This window comes from Cervus elaphus, chromosome 5 (genome assembly GCF_910594005.1).
Source record: "Cervus elaphus chromosome 5, mCerEla1.1, whole genome shotgun sequence".
In the NCBI taxonomy this organism is placed as follows: Eukaryota; Metazoa; Chordata; class Mammalia; order Artiodactyla; family Cervidae; genus Cervus; species Cervus elaphus.
Window position 1 is genome coordinate 37,555,583 of NC_057819.1, and position 24,653 is coordinate 37,580,235.

Below are 24,653 nucleotides of genomic sequence, written 5' to 3' on the forward strand. Positions count from 1 at the left end.
TTTACTGGATAAATGTAAAGTAAAGATTACATTAAACGCTGCTAAACAACTTTATGCACATAGCAATATTATTGAGAAAGAGCTGAACCCCAAATTTTGGTGTGTGATACCATTGGAACATCATCTGGGAAATATTTTCCTAAATTTCATCAGTATTTCAAAGTTTTCAAGTGGATTAGTTTTATGAATTCATGGTTATTACATTTATCTAGTAAAATTTTTAAATGTAGCTAATTTACTGAGTTGTAATGAATAATTTTCAGTAATCTCTAATTCAGGCATTTTGGTACATTCTTTCTCTATTTTTCCCAATACTCTAAAATTGAGGAAACTACAGAAGATTACTACCCGTTCATGCAGAAAAACCCAAGCTGGAAAATTAACAGCACAGCTGGAAAGGCTAATGAACTTAAGCATTTAAAATGCTTGGAGATGCTTGCAATCTATCCATAGATCCCAGAAGTGGCTCTTTTGACGTAATCAATTCAATAATGAACTTTCACATGGCTGAGACGTTTGTCCATAGTGCAACTTGCAGGTTTTCTTCATGATCATCTCTCATCAGTCATCATTTGCTTCTGACAAACTGCATTTCTTATACTCTTTTTCAAAAGACAAGTTACTAATTGACTGGCAAGGTAGCTTGGCCTGGGTTAGAAACTCTGTTATTGAATTCCTGTAGTGGGAGCGAAAACAAAAATACTGATGGATACCCATGTTATGCCTACAATTAACAGAGTAAACATCTTAATAGGCATAGAAGACACAAACAGATGTTCTAATTGCATGTCTGTGAGAACCTGATGTTTACTAGTTCCACTCTAGCTTGGCCTTTGAGACCTCAGGAAGTTTCCCTCCCAGTGGGATTTCAGTGATTTATTGATTTCAGGACAAGGAATATTTCAGAAACGAGCAGGATTTTGCAGAGGTTAAATACAGCCTTACAAAGGTTACCATTAATTCATGCTTGAAGCAAATGCTTACTCTGCTTTAACTAGGCTAAGAACGGTCACATTTGCCACATTCCTGCTTAAGTGGGGAGAAACATGGATGGCGTAATGGAAGGGATTTCTTAAAAGAGAATATGGAAGTAAAACAGTATCAGCTCATTACTTCTCCCCCTAAACTGAACAAAAATGAAGGATGTATGGATAATAGTGAACTCCTGAAAATTCCTGGTTGAAATACTGATTAGTTTTGATCATAAAAGTAAAGATATAGACTGGTGCTGGAGACACTCAGACTTGAGTAATGTAATAAGGCTGAGAAACTTGAAAGGTTTTTAAATACTTAGGAAGTGCTCAATTTACTACTCACCTTCATCTTACAAATATTTTCTGATGTAATTATTTGGCCAGTGTTTACCACAGAGAGTCTAAAAAGTAATTGATGAGTACTCTTGTGTTTTCTTTCTTCCTAGTCATATAAAGGATATTGCTAAACTGATACGTCTTCCTTGGTATAAATAACAATACTCCATACTTATCCAGAATCATGCCAGGTACTGTGTAAATGCCTTAAACAGATGATCTCATTAAAAGAATGGAATTACATCAGATGGAAAATATGAAATCATTGACAGACTGTTATTTTGTAATAATTATCTTCTTAATTTCCTTTTTAAGTCATGTCCAATTATTAGTTATTTGCCATAGAAACTGGTTAAATTTTTTTCTTCTTTAGATTGAAAAATATAGCAGAATTTTATAATGAAACATACCTTCTGCTTGAGACTTTGTGGATGTAGACCTGCATTGGCCACTTGTGATTGCTGGGCATAGAAAATGTGGTTGGTCTGAATTGCTGAATTGCTGACCTAGGATGCAAAAAAGAATTTAAAATAAAATATTACCTTAATATTTCTAGATCGACTGCATGTGAAAATGGTAATATATTTGATATATTAGGTTAAATAAAATGTGCCATTAAACTTAATCTGTCCTTTTTCCTTTTTTAAATATGGATTACTAGAGAATTTGGAATTCCCAGGTGACACTAGTGGTAGAGAGTCTGCCTGCCAATGCAGGAGACACAAGAGCCAAGGGTTCCATTCCTGGGTCAGGAAGATCCCCTGGAGTAGGAAATGGTAACCCACTCTAGTATTCTTGCCTGGAAAATTCCATGGATAGAGGAGCCTGGCAGACTACAGTCTGTGGGGTCGCAAAGAGTCGGACACGATTGAGCACGCATGCATATAGAGTTTAAATTTTAATAACTGGAATTACTTATCTGTTGGGCTCTGCACAGTTTTCAAGTCTTGAATCAAACTGGATACCACCAACTTCATTTCTTATTCCACACTGATTTTTGCATGTATTTTCCTGTTATCACAACAACCATTAAAAAACCCATCTTCACAAAGATATGACATCATCAAAAAATGTAATGTGATCTGACATTGAAAGTGTGATGTACCTTGACCTAGCAGTTCTCATGATGTCTAGTACATGTTTTGCTATAAATTCCTCAAGCATTGAAATGTTCCTCTGAATGTTAATTGAGGTTTCCTGGCAGGTTTGACACACAGTTTGGGAACCGTGACTATAATCCAATCAGAAATGTTAAGGCAGTCCAAGTTCCGGTTGGAAAAGAATTTCCAGGCAGAGCATTTCAGAAGGGAGTGAGTTTATTAAGAAAAAAGAGCAGAGATAAAGTAGACAGGGTGAGTACAGCGGGCCAACCTCCTGACAGACCAGGGAGAGTTGACAGTTACCATGAGTTCAGAGCCAATGTTTATAGCCTCAAGAAAAAGAAAATTCCTGCTGGAAGGTTGGCCTTAGGTGATTGGTTGGGGCAGTATGGGGTGTTTACTGGAGTGGGCATCTTTGCCTCATTTGGAGTCAGGAAGCTTGTTAGTGATCGTCAGGGGGCTTTTGGCAACAGTTACAAAAGGGCTCTGTAGTTTCGAAGGTGACTTTGGTTCTGGACTCTGCTTCTGTGGCCTTGGGGCAGGACTCAACAAGAAACATGACAATTTGGGGCTTTGAACGTATCTCACACCTCAGTAGGATTATAAATTCTATGATGTTACCAGAATACATAATCTAATTTCTCTTTAAACCCATCTATCTATCCATTCTTAATCATTTGGGTTTTATTTCAAATGTGCACAACACTTGAATGCTGGGTGCTGGTGATAACAGTGGTGAGAACACAGGCAAAATCTTGGTCTCATGGAGCTTGCATCCTAGTAAACAGAAACAGGGAAACAGAATGAATAATTTCAAGGAAACAAATAAGGTCATTGTAGACAGTTATGGGTGCTTTGGAAGAAGTGATCCTATAGGGCACAGCTGGGACGGGACTCGGCAATGCTGCTTTCGACAGGGTGACAGAGAAGAGCCCTCTGAATTGTCTAGCACAGGGGGTAGCCGGCATGGAACAGAATCTGAAAAGAGCATTCTAGGGAAGCAGCAGCAAAGATCTTGAGAGTGGAAATAACTCTGGTGCTTGCTGAGCAGCAGGAAGGAAATGTTTTTGGCAGAGTAAGGGGAAGGCTGATGTGAGAAGCTGGAAGTTGGCAGGAGCCAGATCATGTAACACGTTACATGCTACAGTCATTAGTTTCCATTTTTGTTTTCCAGAAGCCAGGCTTAAGGCACCTAGAAAAATGCCTTGTATAGAACAGGGGCCAAGTAAATGTTTGTTGTGCTAATGTAAATAGACAAATACTAACTGCCTAAAATGGATACAAAGTCCAGCTTAAAAAATAAAATTAAGAAATCTGGGACACAAAGAACATCTTGCATCTTTCAGGCCAAGAATATGCCTAAGTCAGGTTTTTTGGCCTGCCCTACTTATAAAAAAAAAAATCATAGTTATTTTTCTAGTTTTAAATTCTTCCTGCTTTGAGGCTGGCGTTTCTTGTCTACCACAAATTACTTCCCATTTTGACCTTCAATTTCTACTCAGATTAAAGTTATCATTTCTGGTAATCCAAGCAGTATGCTTCTTGTGGTTTCTAGTTTCTATTGAGTTAAAACTATTTTCCTTTCTATATCTCCTTCTTCTTACTCAGTTTTCTCAGTCTTTTTGATCGATTTGATCTTCTACTCTTCCCTAGGTAGACTTCTTTTATTACAGGAAAGATAAATGACAAATTATCTATCTTCTCACTTGAGATTAATCATGATTCATTCATATAAGGTTGTGAGGTTTGAGAGGCTCCATCTGGGGACCAACCAAGACTGAGATCCTGTTGTTTGGAGAGTTACCTTGATTCCGGGGTAGCCTCCAAGTTCACTCTCAGACACATCATTCCAGAGCTCATGAAGCAGAAAGACAGAACAAATGTTAGACTGAATCACAAAGTTTTTAAATAAATTGCAAATGGACAGGGATAGCAAAGGAAAAGGGACTGAGGAAACTGACGCATTTGGAATAGGGAGGAAGCAAATGGAAGGCCATCCTCCCCAAGTCCTAGGTTATGTCGTGTTCACATGCCCGTGTGCGCTCACTCAGTTGTGTCCAACTCTTTGCAACCCAATGGACTGTAGCCCTCCAGTCTCCTGTGTCCACAGGATTTCCGAGACAAGAATACTGGAGTGGGTTGCCATTTCCTACTCCAGGGGATCTTCCCAATCCATGGATCAAACCTGTGTCTCTTGTGTCTCCTGCATTGGCAGGTGGATTCTTTACCACTAAGCCAGACTGACTGTGGCCCTCTCCACTGGTAGTGCAGTTACAGAAACCAGATGTGGTAGCCAGAATAGCCTCCAAAGATGTTCGTGCTCTAATACCCAGAAGCTGCCAATATACTGTTTTACACAGCAAAAGGGATTTTGCGGATGTGACTGTGTTAAGGAACCTGAGGTTCCTTGATTTAGGAATCCTTGGTCAGTAACAGTCCATTGCTGAAGGGTAAGACTTAAATGTATTAGCTGAATTGAATTCATTGAGTCCTTGTTTTCATTTAGAAGTTCTTTCCTTCTTCTTAATTTATATTTGAAGAGTGAAAAAGCATTTTGATATAACAGAAACATATTAACAAGGTTTTATGTTCCAATACAGAAAATGGTTTGTTAAGCTCTCTTTGATTATATAGGAACTATCAGAAAAGTCAGTATTTTCAAAAAGTTAGTCCCTAACTAGAAGTTTTCTTAAAGATTTGATCAATGGCCACTATAATAAAATTGTTTTTTGTGGGCTGGAAAAGTTCAGTTAAATGGGTCAATTTTATAGGGAGAAAATAATTTTTAAGCAAATTTTATGATAATTGAACTGGATAAATACTGATATGATTCATATTTACTATGATCGGCCAAGCGGACACTATGTGCTAGTTTGTTACAGTGAAAGCCTAACATTGAGTTTTCGGTTCATGTTGTCACCGGGTTGTAATTTTCTTGGAGCTCAGACCTCAGAGAATTAAATAAAGGCCACTTTAATAATTAGTCCATGAAGGTGTTAAAATTGTCTTATGACCCATTAGTTATACTTTGATGTATAGCATTTATTAAATAGACGAAGGTTAAGGCAGCAGGGAAGAACATAATGGAGACTTTATTGCTACAAAGAATTATAAAAGATGACGACAATTTGTTATAAGGTTATTAAATGCAGCAGTAACACTAAACCTGAAACAATTTAAAATGTAATTTAGCACTTTTTATTATGAGATGATATGGGAAATAGGAAGGAACAGATTGATTTTTAACTCATGGTAGAATCAGTGATGCAGCATGCACAAATGCCCATCCCCACTCCAAATAAGCAACACCCTTAACCAAATACAGTACAATATCTCTACATCATTATAATGTTTGAGACTAGGTTAAAGGATTTTTGGTTTGTGGGAGACTTAGCTTTAGGTCTCAAATTTGAAATTCTACAATCTAGAATTTATAGTTAGCTCTTTCATTTAAAAAATAGTCAGAGAGCTCAATCTTGCCTAGAGCAATTATAAACTGTATTGAGTTGAACTTCACATAAGGGGCTGCAGGTCTGGCTCCTACTGTGGAACAGTGAAGACAATTGTCAGCCATCTGTATGGCTTCCTACTCTCACTCTAGTTTGAGAAGATGTGGGGAGATGGAATTGAAAAAAAAAAGAGAAGTCAACTAATAGAGCTTTTGCACCCTAGTCCTGGCTTCTAGTTCACACTGTATGGACAAATGTATCACTCCTATTCTCTTCCTAATACTTACAACTTCAAACTCTTTTCCTGAGTGAAGCTCCAAGATTATTTTTCTCCTGTTCCAAAAATATCTTCAATAACTCTTTACCTTGTACTGAATTGATTTAAAAGATTAAATCGATTCCTGGCATTTAAGGCTTCTGTAAGAAGATTTTTTTTCTCCCTAATTTCTAATCTTCATGCCCTTGAAGTGTGTGCTCTCCAGTCTTCTAGGTATGTGAGGGGAGTGAGTTGGTAGAAAAATCCTCAACATGAATGTGCTGGAATCACTGCTGACATGACCTGTGTGGGGTTACATGGAGATGAATTTCCATCTAAGTTTTTAGTAAACTTTTACATGATATTGTTAATATCAGTTCTGTAGTGTGCTGTCTCTGTAGTGGTGCTTACCTCACACATATAAGGCAACGTCCTCTATTTTGACTATCACTGGCAGCATTGTGGGAAAGCTGTAATTACAGAGGAGATAACTCTTGACTCTGGTTTCTTCTTCATATATTGATTGATCCCATGAGGTCTTTAAAATCCATGTGTCTGAGAGTGTCCTAATTGTAGAGACAGCTAGAATCTGTCCTCTACAGCAGTGGTCCCCAATCTTTTTGACATCAGGGACTGGCTTTATGGAAGATAATTTTTCCACTGACCTGGGGAGGGGGATGATTTTGGGATTATTCAAGTGCATTACATTTATTATGCACTTTCTTTCCATTATTATTACATCAGCTCCACCTCAGATCATGAGGGATTAGATCCCAGAGGTTGGAGACCCCGGCTCCAGAAGGAGAAGAAGGGGTTGGCTAGCACCACACCTGCAGAAGCTTTACTTCTTCTGAAAGAGCACCAAGTGTTTAAAGGGGATATCTGGCCTGATAAACAAGCAACTTTCAGAATGTAAACTCCTTATGTTCTAAAATTGCCACTCTATGCTGTGTGCCTTTGAGCAATTTCTGAATCTCAATTCTCATCTTTGAAAAAGTAAAATAAAAACCAACATAAAAGAGATATTTGCATAAAAATATTTGGATACTGAACTGAAAAACACTTTGTCTATAGTTTTTCTCTTTTTTTTTTTGGAGAACTAAGTCAAACCCAGGGAATGAAAAGTAGCATGGGCTGAAAGAATCATGTATAAAGACAGATGATGATTGAGCCCTCACTAAAAAAAAAAAAAAAAAAACGTTCTATAGAAAGGCTCTTTATGTAGATTCACAAATACCTTGTAATCATTTAATTCTACTTCAACATCTTTTCTAGTTTGGAGGAAGTGGCATGGAAAATTTAGTAACAACCGGAAGTTAACAATGGAGGTTATATAAGTGGATGTTTCTGCTTTGAAACTAAAAATATTACTTCTGTCATTCTGAAAATAGGTCAGACATGGCTTTTAAACGTTACCTGATGGGGACTGCCTGATAGATAATGCTTTAATGCCAATACTTACATTTTTCATAAAGACAAATGACAAAAGACAAGCCTCTTTTGGAAGTATCCACTACGTGTTTAGAAATGTGTTACTTTCCTTTTTTTTAAACTAGCTTATCTTCCAGTAGAAATGTTAAATATAGATATTATTTATTTATTTATTTATTTATTTTTTTAGCATCAGCCAGGTGTTTGGTATGATACCAGGTGCTGTGAAGGATACAGAGACATTTAAACTTTAAGAAATCTAGTAAAAAATGGCATCTAAGCCATTTACCCCAGAAAAGAGAGCCTGTGGTGAATGTTTTCTTGGAGAAGTATAATTCCCGGGGAAGCGAGGAGGAGGGGAAAATGGCGGACGTGAGTCAGCGAAGGGGGGAAAGTAAATAAATACCAATGTTACTTTACCAGGCTGGTCGGAGCTTAACAAGGAAAGCCTGCCCACATAGGGTGTCTCTGGAGAAGCAACATGGCATGCTGTACACTGAAAGAGTTTCCGAGGAAGCTATAACAGAGAATTAGTCAGCTGCTCATCTTTCCCCTCCCTCCTCTCCTTCTGCCTCTTGAATTCCCTGCACCTCCAGCTTCTGCTGTCCAGCCCTTCTCTTCAGTCCCCAAGTGAGCCAGAATCTCTGTGAGCACCACTGGGCAGGACTTAGGTGTTGGGGACTGTTGAGTCCCAACTGTCCAGGGGCAAAGGCGACCATCCTGCTGGAAGACGAGGAGATGCTGGGGCCAAGTGCCCAGGCTTTCAACTAAGAGGAAGCAAGAAAAGAGGGCAGAGGCAAGCTGAGGGGCAGGTGAGAGTGGTCCCATCTGGGGAGGTGAATAAATTGGGCCTCCAGAAAATAGTATTTTCTACTGGGTGATGGTTTAAAAAAAATTGCTTTAGGTGTTCAGAGAACTGAGAGATCCCTGGCTCTTTTGGAATTGTTTTTGAACCTTTATTTTAAGAAAGAAGAGGAAACAAACATTGAAAGTATGCCTGCGCCATGCCAAGAAGAATTTGTTTTAAAAGAAAGTGGGAATAAACACCGGATACACAATCTTTGAAGTGGAGAATACAGCATATTCAAAAAGAAACTAAGGAACTTGGAAAGGAAGAGTGAAGGGTCATGTGTACCGGATACTAAAATGGATTTAATCACAAGTAAAGAAAGATTTGTACAAATGGTTAGCCAGATAAAATAATTTATGTCTTATAGTTCATATTTCTGGTGTTAAGAAATGATCCTCTTTTATTATTTGACAATCACTCTTATGACACACAAGAGAAAAAATATGGAGTTGACCAAAAATAAATTCCTCGTTTGAAGCATGATGGTGAACAGAAATAGCTAGCCTTTGTTAAGGTTTCTGACTTATTTATGGATTTCTCTACAGCATGGAAAATACTTTAGTTACTTTCTTATTGTTCTGTAAGGAGAGACAAGCACTAATAGATTTATAAGAAGTGTAACTTCAAAGAATTGTATAAGATGGCATTTGGTGAAAAAAGATCTAGTGACCCCAGCAACATTACAAGTAAATAATTAATTCAAATGATCCTAAATTATAAAAATAAGGGAAATCATAGGTTCACCTTTTTATTTTAGGCTCATCTTTGTCTTCCCATAAAAATTTGTATTCTAGTCTCTTAAGTAGCACTTCTTTCAGGGTAAGAATGCATTGTTTGATGTTGAAATATGTAGCAAAGTCTGTATGAAAAAGCATTTTGTACAGATAAACAGGAAGTCATTCACCCTTTAAAGAAAACTTGTAAAACTAGTTGCTAATGCCAAAAGGAGTAGAAAAGCTGTGATTTTTGTTAGTTCTGCTTCTATGGAAGTGCCCTTGCAGGTCCAGGAAAGGTTGGGGTGAGCGGGATCATGGGAGGCAGCCTGAAGTCTTCTGTCTTGGTGATAACATAGCAGTCTCTCTGCAGTGAGTTTTGAATAGTGATTATTGATCTAATTATTTGTGGCTTCTGCCTCTCAGGAAATTCTGCTCTTTTAGACTTTGTATAAATCCCCTGTAGGATTGTCTTTACCAAATTGGAAACTGAAGGTCAAAGGTTCTTAAACTACTTCTCTGCCTGCATAATATTTACACAAGCAACACACTCTGGGTGGCGGGGTGGGCGGCATGGTTTCCTTGGAGTGGTTGCTGAGAATCTTGGAACCACACACTTTACTTGACAAACTGCCTTGAGAGACTGGTGCGTTCTTTCCAACCCCTTCCTATCGAGCGTATTTGTTGTAAAAAATCGAAGAAACTCTTCAAGATTGTGCACCATGATCTTGGCCAGTTCTGAATATGAGAAATCTAAATGTCTCAGAAGCTTTCAAATACAAAAACCTCCTCATTTACCTACTGTTTTTTTCAGACAATATGTTTTTTTCAGAAAATATGATATTATTTTCATACTATGGTAGTATCACATTTTTGCCTCATATGAGAAACTAAATGCTGTAATTATAAAAAAGAACCTCACATGTGTCATGCTTTAGGGATTTTCTAGAACACTAGAACTAGACCAGAGCAGTTTTCACAGTGGCTACAGATCTAGAACAAATACTCTGGTTCTCTGAAAGCCCAGGCAGCACCCCAGAAATCCAGACTCCAGGCTGCAGATCCCAGTTTTGAACATTATGAAACTTCCTCCTAAACAATAGAAAAATTGATTCTGTGGTCAGAAAGCCTGTGCTGAGAAATAAGGGAGGCTAAAAATTTGAAATTTATGCAGTTTGGAGAAGGCACAGAGATAATGTCAACTTTAATTCCTGTTTTTCTCCAAACACAGAGAATAGGCCAAAGGTCATGGGTGGAAATTAAAGAAAAATGGAAAACAGATGTTAGGAAGCTCAGTATAGAAATGGAAACACAAGCAGCACTGAATATTATTAAAGAAATGAAAAGACTACTGCTTTAAAAAAAACAAAACAGAAAGCAAGGATCTTATGAAAGTCTATTTTCATAATGATATGTTTAAAATAGTTTGACTTTTTAATATTTTACCAAGTGATTTAATTTCATGTATTCTCTTCCTTAGCTTTAGAGACATGATTTGTGAGCAAAAGACAATCTTGAAATCCACCCATTTTAAGCTCCATTTGAAAAGATGATTCCTGAAAAAATCTCTTCATAGCAACTGGAAACACAGGCATTCCTCCCCAACCCTACATCCAATAACAAACTTCAGCAAAAAAATATTTCTTTTCTTTCAACTGGTAGTGGTTATTACTTTTTAAAAACACATTTATTCTCACATGATCTTTCTATTAGGACACTTAAGTTTCTTTGACATTAATAAGAACCATGCCGATTTACTATGGTGAGAAATAGGTACTTAGACAGAAATTCATTGTAGATTATAAAATCATGATGACTCACTAATGAATTGTTTACTTTTTTGGTATATAAGGAAGATTATGTGTTTTGACATGTTTTGACTTTTATATATTATCTTCAGTTAAAATAAATGAACATACTGTAAGATCAGCGAAATATATAAATGTGAGTATGATGTCTTGAAATCTTATAAACAAACACACAATAGATGTCAAGAGTCTGTCCTGCCATTTTTTCCTTTGTTATCTTTAGAAAGTCAGATAAGAATAATAAGAATGAAGAAGAGCTACTGTAAGTTGATTAAAAAACAATTTCCAGGACTTCCCTGGTGGTACAGTGGATGGGACTCTGCCTGTTAATGCTGGGGATATGGGTTCGCTCCCCGATCCATGAAGATCCCACATGCTGCAGAGCAGCTAAGCCTGTGTGCTGCAACTACTGAGCTCACACGCCTAGAGCCGGTGCTCTGCAACAAGAAAAGCCGCTGCAATGAGAAGCCTGTGCACCACAACCAAGAGTAGCCCCGCTTGCTGCAACTGGAGAGTGCTTGCCCACAGCCCCAAAGACCCAGTGCATCCAACATTTTTTTTTTTTAAAGCAATTTCCAAAATTTAAAAGCACACAAAAAATGAAACAGAATTATTAAAAAGACATATTCCTCAGCTTATCTTTTCACCCCAAAACCCCCATGGATGATTTTCTTATGTCTCTATGCATTTTAATATTAACCAATTGACTTAAATGTTGACAAAGGGGGCTTGGCATGAATCTGCAATAGGTATGCAATTAAGAGGATGTAATTAAGGATGACTGTTGGATGCATTTCCACTAGAGATGTGATTACAAAGAAAGAAGAATGTGCAAGAGCCAAGGCATGAATGCCCATGGTGGGAAGGTAGACTTGGAAATCCAGAAACTGAGTTCCTTTGAGGGACTTCCACAGTCATCCCAGCATGCACTCTAAGGGCAGCGAGGGCAGTGGAATAAGGAAGAACCTGGAGCCACCACGTCCAGGCTTTATCAGCCCAGAGCAAAGCATCTTCCCTTGTCCTCTTTTGCTCTCATTCTAGCCCGCCAAGTGAAGTCTGAGGCATACCATTTTTTTTTTTTTTTGAGGCATACCATTTTTATGTGCATTCTTATTTTCTTATGAATAGACACATTAACATGATGGGTTTAACCACAGTTCATCTTATTTATGAGCCTCCAGTTGAATGTTAATAGCCTGAAGTCAAATATCAAACACAGGAATTTAGAGCAAAAGATTTTGCAAGTCCTACTTACTAACTATCCAGTAGGACCATGGTGCAGCCAGTCTTGTTTCTTTAGCTGTTTTAACTTGATCAACAGTGAACTCTCACCATACCTATGAAATGCCAGGCACTGTACTAAGTACTTTAGATAAGTTAACTCATTTAATTCTGATGACAACCACATGAGACAGCTATTATTATTATGTCTCCATTTTAAATTTGAGAAGGTTAGGCACAGAGAGGTTAAGTAATTTGCCCAAGGTCACACAGCTGGCGAGTGGCAGAGCTGGGTATGGACTCTGAAATCTATGCTCTTAACCACCATATTACTGCATGAGGTTTTCCACAGTAGCAAGATAAATCATTTTATGCTCATCTTTTATTGTTGAAAGAGGTCAAGATTATTGGATTGGGAGTATGCTTGAGTTGTTTATGTTGTACAAATAGTGATGGGGAGTTTTCCCCCATCTATAAGTCTGTTGCATGTGTTGTATATATATACATGGCTTGCCTTGTACCACATAGCACTAGACATAACTACCTAATATCACTATGTAGGTTCATTGTTATCCTGTCTGTAGTGTGAATAGCACATAGCCTTTAGCAAGATAAACTGATTCTTAATAAAACAAGACAAGATTAAGTTTGAAGACTAATTAAAAAGAAGGAAGCTGATCTCATGTCCATTAAATTTCTAGTGTGGTCTGTTTGGAAAGCATCCAAAAAGTTAATATACGTGTTTCACTGAAGAGTAATAAAAATTTAGGACTGGTGGGAAATTAGGTAAGGGTAAGGGTGAAAAGAAAGGAGGAGACACCAAATATGTAATCGAGAAGACTACAGAAAAATTTGTTTGCTTCGCATTATACAGAGCCTTCCTATAGAGGAAAAGGTTAACCTTAGATTCATCTTTCCTGCATATCAGTAATCTTTATTATTAAGACACAACAACTTTATTTCATAATCATTTTCTTCCGGCCAACCAGCTGTGGTTACTCAAGGCAGATTAACTAGAACCTGATGGATTTCAGCCCCTGTTCGGCAATGCCAGCCAAATGCTATAATTACACAGGATGCAGGCTGAGATAATGTCGACCTTGTACTTAGAGATAGACCTAGATAAGTTGAACTGTCAGATTTGCAGGCCAGGCTTTTCAATCACTGGTATTGTATCTGTGAGGAGAAAGAGACAGAAAGGAAAGGAAAAAAAAGAAAACAAAAACCAAAGTTCTCATCATTTTAGTTGTCCTGAACAAAAGTATCTAGTAACGACTAAGCCTTCAAATGATAGGAGTAGATTCACCGGTTTAGAGCTTAGAGAACTGGGCGAGGGTGTTCCTCTCTGAGGTGCCCGGAACCTCTGTCCTTTCTGAGCCCTTATTTTCTGCGGGTAGCATGTGTGCGAGAGCCTTTCCATTTGGCAGTTTGCATGGCCCACTGCTGATGTTATGAAATTTACATTAAGTTGGAAAAACAGTCCTTGTCAGACTTTATCCTTTTGGAGGAAATGGATTTCCTTAATAAGAACACTGCTTTATTTCCCTCGTGAATTCCGATAGAGAACACATTCCTGGATGGCGTTCTACCAAAGAGAGAGGCTGGGAGGGAACGGCTTATTATTCTAAAAATTTTAATGACCCAGAAGCAAAATATTTTTGGTTTTTATATTACGGGCATAAATGCTTAAATTCAAATATCAAGTACCAAGGCTGCTGAGATATAACTGTTGGAAATCAACCAAAGATGAGGGATCCAGGGGGTATTTGCTAATGATTAATGAATAATTCCCTAAGTCATTTGGTTATTATTAACTAGTTCAAAATGCCTCATGTCTAGGTCCTTGTAAGCATATTAAACTATGCAAAAGTTTCCTTGCTTTAATAAACTTTAAGTTAAATGTGAAAATATTTCACATATATCAAATGTTCTGCCGTGTTTTCCTTTTAGTTTCATGCTTTCTGAAGCTCTTCATATTGAGATGTTTGTACCTTTGCCCAGAGACATTCTTTCCAAGGGGTGTGTTTGTCCCCATCCACTTTCTCCTGGTGAACTCCCAATCATCTTTCAGAGCCTGCATCAGGACTCCCCCTCATCTTTGCCACTTTCATTACCATGTTCCTTTTCCTTTTTTCTAGTAATTAATTGCTCCTTCACCTTTGGGTTCATAGTATAATTATCCTGCCTCTATTACCCAATGTATCACATTATTAATAGGACATTGCTTCCAGCTAGACTTTCTTCTTCAAGGACACAGAGGCTTATTTGTCTTTGATCACTAGCACAAAAGCAGCAGGGGTACAGTAGGCTTTTAATAATGTTCATTGACTCTATGGGTGCGTGAGTAAACAGTAAAACAAGTCATTCTAAAGAAAGAGGTTGGTAAATGTCCATTAACAGAAGAATGGATAAAGAAGATGTAGTACAAACATGCGGTGGAATATTATTCAGCCATTAAAAATGAAATAACACCATCTGCAGCAACATGGATAGACTAGAGATTGTCATACTGAGTGAAGTAAGTCAGACAGAAAGGGAGAAATATGGCATCCCTTAGAGGTGGAATCTAAAAAGAAATGACACAAATGAAATTATTTATAAAACAGAAAGAGACTCACAGACTTAGAGAACAAACTTATGGTTGCTGGGTGGAAGGACAGGGGAAGGGATAGTTAGGGAGTGGGGATGGACATGTACATACTGCTGTATTTAAAACGGATAACCAACAAGGACATACTGTATGTGGCAGCCTGGATGGTAGAGGAGTTTGAGGGAGAATGATACATGCATATATGGCTGTTTACCTGAAAAGATCACGACATTGTTTGTTAATTGTCTATACCCCAATATAAAATAAAAAGTTATTAAAAAATTGTATGATGATAGGCTTAATCTAATTATATTATAATCACATTGCATGTAAATACACTAATGACAAAGCAGAGATTGTCAGGTTGGATGAAAAAAACAAGATATATGCTATCAACAGGGACAAATTTACATCAAAAGTTTAACCATTTATCTGTGCTGTCCAGTGTGATACTTACTAGTCACAGTAGCTATTGACAAATACAATGTTGCTAATGCAAACTGAAATGTGCTTTAAGTGTAAACATACACACCTAACTTTGAAGATTTAGAATGGACAAAAACGTAGAATATCTCAATAATTAATTTTGTGTTGATTACACTATGAAATTAATGTAATTTTACATATTGGGTTAAGTAAAATATGTTATTAAAATTCAGAAAGAATAAAGAAAGAGGGTAGTCTTTAGTATAGCTGCTGACTTTTGATTCTTTTAAAGTATCAATGAAGCAAGACTGTTTTCTCATCTGTAAAGCCCATCATAGAATAAGAGGCACTGGAAAGAAGGTGCTGCTCTTAAGAGTATATAAGACTCTTCTTTCCTGTTCTTCATTTCCTCTTCATAGAGAGGAGGAGCATTCCCCAAAGTTCTCCAGAAGAATTTGTAAAAGAAGCATCTCTAGCTTCTCCCCACTCCTTCACTCACTCCCCTCCACAGACGGTTGAAAATGGGGAAGGAACAGGGCAGGGCTGGTTGCTTTCTGGGTCCTCATGATGTTTCTGCTGCTCTGCATTTTACCCTCTGGGAGCACTGCAGGGGAAGCATGCATCTTTTGCGGGGTGGGGCTTGAGTACTTTTAATACAGGGTTATTTGTTAGGCCTGCAGAGGAATGGGGCTTATCAGTAAAAAACTTTTCATCTTCATTGGTAACAAAGGTGCTATTTGACCTCCATGTTTCTGACTCCTATGTCCATGTTTCCTAAGTTGATATTTATTGCTTTTCCCCCAGATAACTCTAATACAGTGTTCATTCCCAGAATATTGTGGAATTATAAAATTTCAGTGAACTCATTATAAACACTCTGAACTTAATTTAAACTTAATATATTAAAATACTGAATCATGGGAGTAATATCAGATAAACTTATTTCCTCAAAAAATTGTTTCAGAATCATTAAAGCATGTCTTTTTTCACAGAGTGACATCAGATTTATAGAGGCCTAAACCCTCATTCATTACAGGTATTGAATCCAGCCCTCCTTCTGGTTGATTAGACCATTTTGTTTCAGTTTGACTATAGAGATGGGAAACTCACTAATCCTTGGACTTCCTGTTTGGTTGTTGGAGAACTCCACAAATTACAGAGTACTTTCTTTTATTAAATAAAAATTTGCTTCTTTGTAAATTTTACTAGTTCTACTCTCTGGTGGGATAAAAGCAAACCTATTTTACATTTTTTTCCATGATACATCTTTAGATCTTTAACATATTTCCTTGAAATCCAGGACCATATGTGTTTTATCTGTGTACCTGCTTCTCTGTTTAATATTAATAAAACAAACATCTTTTGACCACCAGGCACTGTGCCTGGTGTTAGTCACAGAAAAGTGAATAAGACATGGTTCCTTTCCTCATAAAGCAAAAATATACATGTAAAGAAGTGCTTCCAAATCATTGTGTAAGTGGTTGCAATGAAAACATACAAAAAGCAAAGGGACTCAAGAAGGAATATCTAACACTGCATAGGAGAAGAGTCTATATAACATAGACAGAGGAGAAAGGGGAATTTCTTAAAAGAGGAATTTTCCAAGTAGAAAAAGTAGGGAAGAATTTTCCAGTCAGTGATACCAGCATGTACAAAGTCACAGAGGAAAGAGAGATTGTAGTGCATGTAGTGAACGTGAGTTCAAGGTGACTGAACCATGGTTGAGTGTGTGAAGAAGTGGATGGCTGAAATGAAGGTGCTCAGAGTATGAATGGCATCTGGTATCCTCAAGAGTATGGATGTTTACCTCCAGGTGAAGGAAAGTCACTTTAAGATTTCAAATAAGAAAATGACCATATTAGATACTTTAGGAGGCTCACATAAGCTGTTGTATAATGGAAATGGTATGAAATTAAAAGCGGGAGGGCTATTTAGAAGATTTTTGTTTGTTTCCTCTTATAATTTTTGTAATGGTCCAGCTGACTGCTGAATAAGAATCAGTGACGTTGGAGAGAAAAATAAATGATGCATAGCCTGTAGAATAAACGGGATTTGTGGCTGGATGAAGATGGGGTGGGGGAGGGAAGAGATTTAGGAAATAAGTCTGGCTTGGAATGGATTTGGTTTCTTTGGGGTGTTCAAGTGAAAAAAATCCAGAATGCAACAGATACAACGAACCTTGGAAGTGTGTTCTGAGACTGATAATGTCAAGCATTGGAATTCTTTTAGCAGATGAGTAGTGCTTAAACTATGGGACAAGACAATGCTATGATCAAGACCCCAGGGAACCGTAACACTTCAGAGACTGCCAGCAGCGCAGACAGAAGGATTGCTCAGAGAGGTAAGAAGTAAACCAAGAGAAAATAGTTCTACAGAAGCCAAGAGAGAAGAGATTTTTCTGGAAGTAGGGATAAACCATCATTCTCAGAGGCTGCAGAAAGTTCATGTTAAACAAGGATTGAAAACTTCTGGTGGATTTCTTGATCAAATCATTACTGATAATCCTTAAGAGTGATTTGAGCAAGTTGAGCTGTTGAAAAAACAGAGATGCTGTTTTCCAAATAGTGGCTTGGTTATGTATTATGCAAATAGATATATAAAATATATAAATATTTGAGCTTCTTCAGTTCAGTTCAATCGCTCAGTCGTGTCTGACTCTTTGCGACCCCATGAATCGCAGCACGCCAGGTCTCCCTGTCCATCACAAACTCCCGGAGTTTACTCAAACCCATGCCCATCAAGTCGGTGATGCCATCCAGCCATCTCATCTTCTGTCGTCCCCTTCTCCTCCTGCCCCCAATCCCTGCCAGCATCAGGGTCTTTTCCAATGAGTCAACTCTTCGCATGAGGTGGCCATAGTATTGGAGTTTCAGCTTCAGCATCAGTCCTTCCAGTGAACACCCAGGACTTATCTCCTTCAGGATGGACTGGTTGGATCTCCTTGCAGTTGAGCTTCTTAGGGGCCTCTATTTGTCTATTTGGTTTATTATTTTGCCTTGTCACCTTTTAAAACAATGTTAAGATCAACAGATTTTCATTAAGATTAAAACAGATTTTAATCTTCATATTAAGAGGGGAATATTTGAATTATGTACCTATAGTAGGGTTTACCCTGTAGATCTGTTTTCAACATCTCCTTTTATTGATCCTGGTGACTCACATGGTTAAGAATCCACCTGCAATGCAGGAGACCCGGGTTCTATCCCTGGATCAGAAAGAGCCCCTGGAAAAGGGATTGGATGCCCACTCCAGCCAATCTTGCCTGGAGAATTCCATGGACAGAGGAGCCTGGAGGGCTACAGTCCATGGGGTCATAAAGAATTGATATGACTTTATTGATTCTATGGAACTGAGTGATAATTGCCACTGTCCCAGTCCTACTAGAGTCAGTGTGGCCCACCAGAGTCACTGCCCATGGGAGGAAGTGTGAAGATCATGAGCACCTCCATCTTGTTCTGTGGTTTGCATGAAAAGCCACCACTGGCCTCCGACCTGAAAGGTCTCCAAAATGTGAACCACTGAAATATCTTTCCTTAATATAAAAACCATAACATAAAGTATTAGAGTGAAATTTTCTAGCTGCCTGTAAAATTCTTTGTAGAAAAATGCAGGTAAATTAAAGTGGGAAAGTATGATACTGTCTATGAAGTTAAAATTCAGTCTAATAAACTAATGCTACTTTAAAAGCAAAAAATCAAAAAGAATGAAAGGATTAAGGAATATCTTATTCTTTACTTTCTAGAATTATTTGATGGGTGGATCCTATCAATGGCTTGATAATGGTAACAGATTTCTGCAAATTAACTGTGTTTGAAATAAATACTGATATTTGTTCAAATTGCCAAGTAATGTTCAACTTGTCATGTTTATTTTGGGTTTTGTCAGTTGAGGAAAAAAAAAGAACAAGTTAAATTTCCAGGAAATTAGGTTTTGTTAAAAGTACCGTAATTTAATTATCATTGTGCAGACTGATATTCAAGAAATGGTGCACCATGTAAGATGTTTTCTGGCTATTCTACAACTCAATTACAGCCATCTTTAAAGGCTAAGAGAGATTGGTCAGAAGTAATACTTAATTTCACTTCAACTTTGAATTGTACTTATTTTCAGCCTGATTTTGTAGGAATTGGCTGGAGCTATTTCAATGCAAACGATCCTTATTTTTCTTTTTTTGACCCTATGATCTCTTCTTGAAAATAAATCTCTTCAATGACAGGCTCATTTAGAGTTGGGCTTGAATATTTCCCTATTGCCTTGCTCTTCAATTGGAAATCTGCCTGGATGGCACTGGGGAATAGCTCACTTCTGACTGTATTACAAGGTCACTACTTTTTGGAAAGATATTCTGGTAACCATAGTTTTGATTTCCTATTAAGCATTTGATTTTGCCATTATGTTATATATCTGTTATGCAAAGATTCTATTTTATTTTGTAGAAAAACCCCAAGGCAGGGTTTTAGTAGAACAGGTGTTCATTTCTCAGTTATGGAACTGAAATCAGGTAGTAAGCACTTATGGTGAGCAGGATGGCCTGTGTGGTGTTAGAAACCAAGACTCCTTTGTCTTGCCGTTCCATTACCCTCAGCATTCTAGTTCAAGCTTCCACCTCATATTTCAAGAAGGCTCTTGAAATATGCTCTTTGTGCTCTTCCCCTCTTGTCAGTGTTCCAGCCAGCAAGAAGTAGGAGAGGCTGAAGAAAAGGTGGCCCTTCCTGCTAAGGATATTTCCAAGAAATTACACTCAATGGTCTCATATTTATGTTGCTTTGACCAAAGGGCCACACTTAGCTGCAATGGAGTCTGGGAAATGTAGTTTTTTATTACAGATGACCACATACCTAGCAAAACCCTGAGGGTTATGTACTTAAGCGAAAAATGGGAAATATATCTTGCAGAACAACAGTAGTCTCTACAAGTTTTCCTTTTCCTGCTCAGCCTGTCACACGATCCCCTCCATTAAGTCTCAGTTGATGATTCTCCTACTTCACCAAAGCTTTTTTGGATATTAGCCATCTCTTTTCTTCAGCTGTTAGAAAAATGACTTCTGTGCTTTTGTCTTTATATTTCTGTTCATGATGTTTTTCTCATCTACTAAGTAGTATTCCTTACGGACCAGGGTCTCATGTGTCCCCAGTCCAGCGCACGATTACACACCCTAAAGGTATTCCATAAAACCATGACTGAAAGTGATGAGGTACAGAAATTGGAGATAAAAATAAATATTAGGTGATATTATTTTTGCCAGAATAAGGTTCTTTAGAAATATAAAACCTATCATGTCTTCCTGGAAAGCTGTTCTGCTCCACTGAACAAGTCTCCTGGGTGGTAGACTTGGGGCTTTCCTCTGTCAGAGGCACCGAGGTTTTCCACTTGGTTATGAGATCACAACAGGTCCTCTGCAGCCTGCAAGGTGAGACCTGAGGGACAATGTCTCTGGATATAAACCAGGGGAGTGCTTGGGAATATCTGTTCACCATAGCAATGCTGGAACATCACCTTTATGATGGGGTGAATAGTTCTTTATCCTCTCAATGTACCAGGGAAAGATGTGAAAATGAATGTGAATGAGCTGATAATCTGACTTGTACGTTTAATAAACTGATAAATGGAGGAACCAGGCATCTAAAGGTAATGATGTAGCTAAACAGAAATCACTTTTCTTTTCTTGTTGTTCTCTACTGATAAGCCGTTAATATTAATAAACAGCTCTAAACTGGAAACCTAAACTTTAAAAATGTTTTTTTTTTTTTTTTTTGGTACATATATTTTTGGAAATACTTATTAATTCAGAGTTCCTAAATCAAGCTATGATTGTTTTATGTACAAATTAAAAGCCCATATTTGTGGTGAACATTTTAATGATGGCCATTAATTTGTGTTATAAGACAAAATACAGGATGCCCAGTTAAATTTGACATCAGATAAACAATGAGGATTTTAGTATATGTATGTCATATGTAACATCTGGGGCACATTTATACTAAAAATGTGTTGCTTTTCTGAAATTCAGATTTAACTGGGCTGTCTGTATTTTTATTCACTACATCTGGCAACCCTCCCCTTAGTGACTCAAGTCTCCTTCTGTCCATGCCACTTTGTCAGATGGCACTGTGGCTCCTCCCTCAAAGGGCAGAGTCTATTTCTCCGCTCTGTTGAACTGGGGTTGACTTTGTAACTTGTATTGATCTGTAAAATGTGGAAGAGGAGACATTGTGAAAGTTGCAGCACCCAGATCTAGACTTCATTCATGGGACTAAGCGATTGTTCAAGGACCATTTATTGAATGCACAGTCTGTTCTCACTCATTTTCGATTACCAAATATTTATAAATGCCTGGGTCTGTTTCTGCATGTTGAATTAAGTTCCACCCTGTCAGCAATAGGATTTAAAGATGGGCTTCCTTGATGGTTCAGACAGTAAAGAATCCATCTGCAATGCAGGAGACCAGGGTTCAATCCCTAGGTCAGGAAGATCCCCTCGAGAAGGGAATGGTGGACAGAGGAGCCGGGTGGACAATGTGGACACTACTGAGCACTAACACTTTCACACATTTCAGCAATATTATATTGTCTTAAATGATACAGATTTATATCTAACAGAGCCAATACTTCTTGAGTCCCAGACAAGGAGGGCTCTGCCCCATGTCCCATGTTTTAGAAGACTCACTTATCACAAATACTCAAACACAAAGGTATTTTGTTTTGTTTTCATCTTAATGTCCATAAAATCTTTTTTGAAGGTTGACTAATCACTTGAGCAAAAGAGAATTATGGAAAGGATTCATGAGCCAAAACAATCCCCTAAGGAAGATAAGGGGCCAAAAGCCACAAGTATATGTATGGGAAGGAGAAACTCTGATTTGCTTGAAAACGACAGAACAAGGGTATCCTTTAAAGTTCACTGCTCCAAATCACTCAAAATAGTATCCAAGCAGGGTTCCCCAATTAACTGTACTTATTCCTTCTCTTTTTCTTGGAAAGTAGTTTTGAAAAGCATTAGAAATGTCTGGATACCCTGAAGTGGGACTTGAGAAAGGAATCTGTCTACCTTGTCAAAAACTTTATGATCATTTTTCCAAAGTTTGACCTCCAGGATCTTATTCTAAGATGTACCCTGGATTTGTTTCAATCAGATGTGGTAAGACACAGAGACATGGAAATGATTGTCATGAAGGAAGAAATTTATATTCACAGATCCCCAGAAACAGGAGGCATGGCATGCCATGAAAGGTCACACAGGGAAGCACCAGGGCTGGTTAGAAGGCAGAGGAATAAGCAAAAAGGTGGACAAGAACCTTCATTGTGGTTTCCATGGGAAGCAATGGGCGAGGCAGGGTAAGCAGGCTAAACAGGTTTTGGAATGTTCAAACTACTGCCCAATTGCACTCATCTCACATGATAGCAAAGCAATGCTCAAAATTCTCCAAGCCAGGCTTCAACAGTACATGGACCATGAAATTCCAGAGGTTCAAGCTAGATTTAGAAATGGCAGAGGAACCAGAAATCAAATTGCCAATATCCATTGGATCATTGAGAAAGCAAGAGAGTTCCAGAAAAACATCTACTTCTGCTTTATTAACTTTGTGTGGATCACAACAAACTGTGAAAAATTCTTCAAGAGATGGGAGTACGGACCACCTTACCTACCTCCTGAGAAATCTGTATGTCAAGAAGCAACACTTAGAACTGGACATGGAACAATAGACTGGTGCCAAATCAGGAAGGGAATACGTCAAGGTTATACATTGTCACCCTGTTCATTTAACTTACATGCAGAGTACATCATGCAAAGTGCTGGTCTGGATTAAGCACAAGCTGGAGTCAAGATTGCCAGGAAAAATAATCAGTAAGCTTAGATACGCAGATGACACCACCCTTATGGCAGAAAGTGAAGAAGAACTAAAGAGCCTCTTGATGAAAGTGGAAGAGGAGAGTTTAAAAGCTTGCTTAAAACTTGACGTTCAAAAAACAAAGATCATGGCATCTGGTCCCATCACTTCATGGCAATTAGATGGGGAAACAATGGAAACAGTGACAGTCTTTATTTTTTTGGATTCCAAAATCACTGCAGATGGTGACTGCAGCCATGGATTAATTAGATACAGCCATGGAATTAATTAGATACATGGAATTAAAAGATACTTACTCCTTGAAAGAAAAGCTACAACCACCCTAGACAGCATATTAAAAAGCAGAGACATTACTTTGCCAACAAAGGTCCATCTAGTCAAAGCTATGGTTTATCCAGTCATGTATGGATGTGAGAGTTGGACCATAAAGGAAGCTGAGCGCTGAAGGATTGAACTGTGGTGTTGGAGAAGACTCTTGAGAGTCCCTTGGACTGCAAGGAGATCCAACCAGTCAAGCCTAAAAGAAATCAGTCCTGGGTGTTCATTGGAAGGACTGATGATGAAGCTGAAAACTCAAATACTTTGGCAACCTGATGGGAAGAACTGACTCATTGGAAGAGACCTTGATGCTGGGAAAGACTGAAGGCAGGAGGAGAAGGAGGCGGCAGAGGAGGAGATGGTTGGATGGCATCACTGACTCAATGGAAATGAGTTTGAGCAAGCTATGGGAGTTGATAGCCAGGGAAGTCTGGCATGCTGCAGTCCATGGGGTCGCAAAGAGTAGGACATGACTGAGCCACTGAACTGAACTTAGTGTGAATAAGTTCAACAGGCTCTGGGGTGGAGGGATAGCCCCTAATTGCCTGGTACCTGGCCCTGAGGTGATGCTGGGGCACAGGGATAGTGGCTCAACCTGTAAAACTTTGATAAAGGAGATAGTAGGAGAGTATGGACTTTGGATTGGTTGATTTACATACTTCAGGGGAGTAATTTGTTAGCGCTAGGAATTAGCTCATCCTGGGAGGGGCAGTCTTTCCAGTGTCTGCAAGGACCAAATTTCAAAGCATCGTAAATTATAGAAAATAAAAAATACCATTACTACAATTATGTATGCCATTTTCCCCTGTCAACAAAATCTTACTCTTAAAGCGATATGTTTCACAATTTTTGAACCTGAAATGAGCTTCAAAAGATTATTGGGGAGTTTAAAACTGAACAAATAATTAATCCTTTCTTGGATGAGTTTAGCCCTTTCTATGAAGCAAGTCTCATCCTGAGTGGGTGGAAATTTTAAGAATGATTATGAATGAAAATTTCAATGGATAATTTAAAAAATAATATTCCAAAATAAAGTAACTTTAAACCAAGATTCAAATAACAGCTAATAAAAAATTATTCATTGCCTGTTTATGACTTGCTTTATTGCTACTAATGTGCAAGTTGTATGCACAAAGATAGAATCTGTGCAAAAAATTCATGTGCAAATTGAATGTGATGTTGACTGCAAGTTCAATATGGTACAGATAATTTTGTTTTTGGTATGCTTATAACTTTTTATGACTCTAGTGCACATGTCATTGAAAAATATTCTTAGAGGTAATGTTATGTAACATTAAGGGTCATTATCAGAAAAATTAAGGGTCATTATCA

The 24,653-nt window shown here is 38.0% G+C and overlaps 1 long non-coding RNA gene across 2 annotated transcripts in view; it reads left to right on the plus strand.

Moving 5' to 3' along the window:
- LOC122694085 overlaps positions 1 to 24,653 on the plus strand; it is a 273,416-nt gene that overhangs the window by 44,113 nt on the left and 204,650 nt on the right. The window lies entirely within an intron of this gene.